This window comes from Carcharhinus amblyrhynchos, unplaced genomic scaffold, assembly GCF_965287045.1.
Source record: "Carcharhinus amblyrhynchos unplaced genomic scaffold, sCarAmb.v2.hapA chromosome_234, whole genome shotgun sequence".
NCBI lineage: Eukaryota > Metazoa > Chordata > Chondrichthyes > Carcharhiniformes > Carcharhinidae > Carcharhinus > Carcharhinus amblyrhynchos.
In genome coordinates this window covers 62,389-69,282 of record NW_027649974.1, presented here as the reverse complement: position 1 = coordinate 69,282, position 6,894 = coordinate 62,389, and positions in this window count along the sequence as shown.

Genomic DNA, 6,894 nt, shown 5'->3' with positions numbered 1-6,894 from the left:
CCATCTTTCTTCACAGGTGACCATCTATACTCACAACTGACCATCTAAATTCACACCGGACCATCTGTACTCACACCTGACCATCTATACTCACACCTTACCATCTATCCTCACACCTGACCATCTATATTCATACCTGACCATCTTTCTTCACAGGTGACCATCTATACTCACAACTGACCATCTAAATTCACACCGGACCATCTGTACTCACACCTGACCATCTGTACTCACACCTGACCATCTATACTCACACCTGACCATCAATACTCACACCTGACCATCTATACTCACACCTGACCATCTTTCTTCACACCTGACCGTCTGTATTCACACCTGACCATCTATACTCACCCCTGACCATCTATACTCACACCTGACCATCTATATTCACACCTGACCATCTATAATCACCCCTGACCATCTATACTCACGCCTGACCATCTATGCTCACACCTGACCATCTTTCTTCACACCTGACCGCCGGTATTCACACCTGACCATCTATATTCACACCTGACCATCTTTCTTCACACCTGACCGTCTGTATTGACACCTGACCATCTATATTCACACCTGACCATCTATATTCACACCTGACCATCTATACTCACACCTGACCATCTATACTCACACCTGACCATCTATATTCACACCCGACTATCTATACTCAGACATCACCAACTATATTCACACCTGAAAATCTATATACACACTTGACTATCTATACTCATACCTGACCATCTATACTCACACCTGACCATCTGTATTCACACCGGACCATCTATACTCACACCTGACCATCTATATTCACACCTGGCCATCTAGATTCACACCTGACCATCTATACTCACACCCGACCATTTATATTCACACCTGACCATCTATACTCACACCTGACCATCTATACTCACACCTGACCATCTATATTCACACCTGACCATCTATACGCACACCTGACCATCTATGCTCACACCTGACCATCTATATTCACACCTGACCATCTATACTCACACCTGACCATCTATATTCACACCTGACCATCTATACTCACACCTGACCATCTATATTCACACCTGACCATCTATTCTCACACCCGACCATTTATAGTCACACTTGACCATCTATATTCACACCTGACCATCTATACTCACACCTGACAATCTATATTCACACCTGACCATCTATATTCACACCCGACCATCTAAATTCACACCTGACCATCTATATTCACACCCGACCATCTAAATTCACACCTGACAATCTATACTCACACCTGACCATCTATACTCACACCTGACCATCTATACTCCCACCTGACCATCTATATTCACACCTGACCATCTATACTCACACCTGACCATCTATATTCACACCTGACCATCTATATTCACACCTGACCATCTATACTTACTCCTGACCATCTATACTCACACCTGACCATCTATATTCACACCTGACTATCTATACTCAGACATCACAAACTATATTCACACCTGACAATCTATGTACACACTTGACTATCTATACTCATACCTTAACATCTATCCTCACACCTGACCATCTATATTCATACCTGACCATCTTTCTTCACAGGTGACCATCTATACTCAGAACTGACCATCTAAATTCACACCGGACCATCAGTACTCACACCTGACCATCTATACTCACACCTTACCATCTATCCTCACACCTGACCATCTATATTCATACCTGACCATCTTTCTTCACAGGTGACCATCTATACTCACAACTGACCATCTAAATTCACACCGGACCATCTGTACTCACACCTGACCATCTGTACACACACCTGACCATCTGTACTCACACCTGACCATCTATACTCACACCTGACCATCTATACTCACACCCGAACATCTATATTCACACCTGACCATCTATACTCACACCCGACCATCTATATTCTCACTTGACCATCTATACTCACACCTGACCATCTATACTCACACCCGACCATCTATATTCACCCCTGACCATCTATACTCACACCCGACCATCTATATTCACACCTGACCATCTATACTCACACCTGATCATCTATACTCACACCTGACCATCTATATTCACACCTGACCATCTATACTCACACCTGACCATCTATATTCACACCTGACCATCTATATTCACACCCGACCATCCAAATTCACACCTGACCATCTATAGTCACACCTGACCATCTATATTCACACGAGACCATCTATACTCACACCTGACCATCTATACTCCCACCTGACCATCTATATTCGCACCTGACCATCTATACTCACACCTGACCCTCTATATTCACACCTGGCCATCTATACTCACACCCGACCATCTATATTCACACCTGACCATCTATACTCACACCTGACCATCTATATTCACACCTGACCATCTATATTCACACCTGACCATCTATAATCACACCTGACCATCTATACTCACACCTGACCATCTATATTCACACCTGACCATCTATACTCACACCTGACCATCTATACTCCCACCTGACCATCTATATTCGCACCTGACCATCTATCCTTACTCCTGACCATCTATATTCACACCTGACCATCTATATTCACACCTGACTATCTATACTCAGACATCACCAACTATATTCACACCTGACAATCTATGTACACACTTCACTATCTATACTCACACCTGACCATCTTTCTTCACACCTGACCGTCTGTATTCACACCTGACCATCTATAATCACCCCTGACCATCTATACTCACACCTGACCATCTATATTCACACCTGACCATCTATAATCACCCCTGACCATCTATACTCACACCTGACCATCTATACTCACACCTGACCATCTATATTCACACCTGACCATCTATTCTCACACCCGACCATTTATATTCACACTTGACCATCTATATTCACACCTGACCATCTATACTCACACCTGACCATCTATATTCACACCTGACCATCTATATTCACACCCGACCATCTAAATTCACACCTGACCATCTATATTCACACCCGACCATCTAAATTCACACCTGACAATCTATACTCACACCTGACCATCTATACTCACACCTGACCATCTATACTCCCACCTGACCATCTATATTCACACCTGACCATCTATACTCACACCTGACCATCTATATTCACACCTGACCATCTATATTCACACCTGACCATCTATACTTACTCCTGACCATCTATACTCACACCTGACCATCTATATTCACACCTGACTATCTATACTCAGACATCACAAACTATATTCACACCTGACAATCTATGTACACACTTGACTATCTATACTCACACCTTAACATCTATCCTCACACCTGACCATCTATATTCATACCTGACCATCTTTCTTCACAGGTGACCATCTATACTCACAACTGACCATCTAAATTCACACCGGACCATCAGTACTCACACCTGACCATCTATACTCACACCTTACCATCTATCCTCACACCTGACCATCTATATTCATACCTGACCATCTTTCTTCACAGGTGACCATCTATACTCACAACTGACCATCTAAATTCACACCGGACCATCTGTACTCACACCTGACCATCTGTACACACACCTGACCATCTGTACTCACTCCTGACCATCTATACTCACACCTGACCATCTATACTCAAACCCGATCATCTATATTCACACCTGACCATCTATACTCACACCCGACCATCTATATTCTCACCTGACCATCTATACTCACACCTGACCATCTATACTCACACCCGACCATCTATATTCACCCCTGACCATCTATACTCACACCCGACCATCTATATTCACACCTGACCATCTATACTCACACCTGATCATCTATACTCACACCTGACCATCTATATTCACACCTGACCATCTATACTCACACCTGACCATCTATATTCACACCTGACCATCTATATTCACACCCGACCATCCAAATTCACACCTGACCATCTATAGTCACACCTGACCATCTATATTCACACGAGACCATCTATACTCACACCTGACCATCTATACTCCCACCTGACCATCTATATTCGCACCTGACCATCTATACTCACACCTGACCCTCTATATTCACACCTGGCCATCTATACTCACACCCGACCATCTATATTAACACCTGACCATCTATGCTCACACCTGACCATCTATATTCACACCTGACCATCTATATTCACACCTGACCATCTATACTCACACCTGACCATCTATACTCACACCTGACCATCTATATTCACACCTGACCATCTATACTCACACCTGACCATCTATACTCCCACCTGACCATCTATATTCGCACCTGACCATCTATCCTTACTCCTGACCATCTATATTCACACCTGACCATCTATATTCACACCTGACTATCTATACTCAGACATCACCAACTATATTCACACCTGACAATCTATGTACACACTTCACTATCTATACTCACACCTGACCATCTTTCTTCACACCTGACCGTCTGTATTCACACCTGACCATCTATAATCACCCCTGACCATCTATACTCACACCTGACCATCTATATTCACACCTGACCATCTATATTCACCCCTGACCATCTATACTCACACCTGACCATCTATACTCACACCTGACCATCTTTCTTCACACCTGACCGCCTGTATTCACACCTGACCATCTATATTCACACCTGACCATCTTTCTTCACACCTGACCGTCTGTATTGACACCTGACCATCTTTATTCACACCTGACCATCTATACTCACACCTGACCATCTATACTCACACCTGACCATCTATACTCAGACATCACCAACTATATTCACACCTGAAAATCTATATACACACTTGACTATCTATACTCATACCTGACCATCTATACTCATACCTGACCATCTATACTCACACCCGACCATCTATATTCACCCCTGACCATCTATACTCACACCCGACCATCTATATTCACACCTGACCATCTATACTCACACCTGACCATCTATACTCACACCTGACCATCTATATTCACACCTGACCATCTATACTCACGCCTCACCATCTATATTCACACCTGACCATCTATATTCACACGAGACCATCTATACTCACACCTGACCATCTATACTCCCACCTGACCATCTATATTCGCACCTGACCATCTATACTCACACCTGACCCTCTATATTCACACCTGACCATCTATACTCACACCCGACCATCTATATTCACACCTGACCATCTATACTCACACCTGACCATCTATATTCACACCTGACCATCTATATTCACACCTGACCATCTATACTCACACCTGACAATCTAAACTCACACCTGACCATCTATATTCACACCTGACCATCTATACTCACACCCGACCATCTATATTCACACCTGACCATCTATATTCACACCTGACTATCTATACTCAGACATCACCAACTATATTCACACCTGACAATCTATGTACACACTTGACTATCTATACTCACACCTTACCATCTATCCTCACACCTGACCATCTATATTCATACCTGACCATCTTTCTTCACAGGTGACCATCTATACTCACAACTGACCATCTAAATTCACACCGGACCATCAGTACTCACACCTGACCATCTATACTCACACCTTACCATCTATCCTTACACCTGACCATCTATATTCATACCTGACCATCTTTCTTCACAGGTGACCATCTATACTCACAGCTGACCATCTAAATTCACACCGGACCATCTGTACTCACACCTGACCATCTGTACTCACACCTGACCATCTATACTCACACCTGACCATCGATATTCACACCTGACCATCTATAATCACCCCTGACCATCTATACTCACACCTGACCATCTATATTCACACCTGACCATCTATAATCACCCCTGACCATCTATACTCACACCTGACCATCTATACTCACACCTGACCAACTTTCTTCACACCTGACCGCCTGTATTCACACCTGACCATCTATATGCACACCTGACCATCTTTCTTCACACCTGACCGTCTGTATTGACACCTGACCATCTATATTCACACCTGACCATCTATACTCACACCTGACCATCTATACTCACACCTGACCATCTATACTCAGACATCACCAACTATATTCACACCTGAAAATCTATATACACACTTGACTATCTATACTCATACCTGACCATCTATACTCACACCTGACCATCTATACTCACACCTTACCATCTATCCTCACACCTGACCATCTATATTCATACCTGACCATCTTTCTTCACAGGTGACCATCTATACTCACAACTGACCATCTAAATTCACACCGGACCATCTGTACTCACACCTGACCACCTGTACTCACACCTGACCATCTGTACTCACACCTGACCATCTATACTCACACCTGACCATCTATACTCACACCTGACCGTCTATACTCACACCTGACCCTCTATATTCACACGTGACCATCTATACTCACACCCGACCGTCTATATTCACACCAGACCATCTATACTCACACCTGACCATCTATATTCACACCTGACCATCTATATTCACACCTGACCATCTATACTCACACCCGACCATCTATATTCTCACCTGACCATCTATACTCACACCTGACCATCTATACTCACACCCGACCATCTATATTCTCCCCTGACCATCTATACTCACACCCGACCATCTATATTCACACCTGACCATCTATACTCACACCTGATCATCTATACTCACACCTGACCATCTATATTCACACCTGACCATCTATACTCACACCTGACCATCTATATTCACACCTGACCATCTATATTCACACCCGACCATCCAAATTCACACCTGACCATCTATAGTCACACCTGACCATCTATATTCACACGAGACCATCTCTACTCACACCTGACCATCTATACTCCC